This window comes from Peromyscus leucopus, chromosome 14, assembly GCF_004664715.2.
Source record: "Peromyscus leucopus breed LL Stock chromosome 14, UCI_PerLeu_2.1, whole genome shotgun sequence".
NCBI lineage: Eukaryota > Metazoa > Chordata > Mammalia > Rodentia > Cricetidae > Peromyscus > Peromyscus leucopus.
Genome location: NC_051075.1, coordinates 48,559,389 through 48,559,907, shown reverse-complemented (window position 1 = coordinate 48,559,907; position 519 = coordinate 48,559,389).

The following is a 519-nucleotide window of genomic DNA, read 5'->3' as shown; positions in this document are numbered from 1 at the left end:
CAGCCGCGAGCGCCAATCAGGGCTGGCGCCGGCTGCACAGCCCAGCTCAGTGATTCCGCAGGGTCCCGGCCTGGCGCTCGCCCGGGGATTTGGCCACTGCACCTCCCCACCCCCACCCAGGCGCCCAGTGCATCCCCACCACCACCACCCCGCCCGCTCCTCAAAGTCCGTGGCGCCTACATCAAAACGCTGGCTAGGTGGCTTGGTGATGGGCAGGAGTCACTCTGCAGACACCTGCTTGCCTCTGGGCGTGGGCGTGGTGTTAGGGAACTGGACTTGGGATTCCAACTCCAGGCTTTAAATGGCTCTGCAAGCCGCTGGACCTTGTTTTTCTCACCTGAAAAGCAGAGACGCTCCTACCTCTTGGGGCAGGCCGGTGGCCAGCTAAGACTTAGGTAAGTGCCCAAGGACCCGCTTCGAAAAAAAGATTCCAACAAGGTTCAGGGCCCTTCTCTGTCCTCGCAGGTAGGTTTCACTTCGCGCGGCCGCGTCTGCCTGGACCAGCTCGAATTTCTGTTC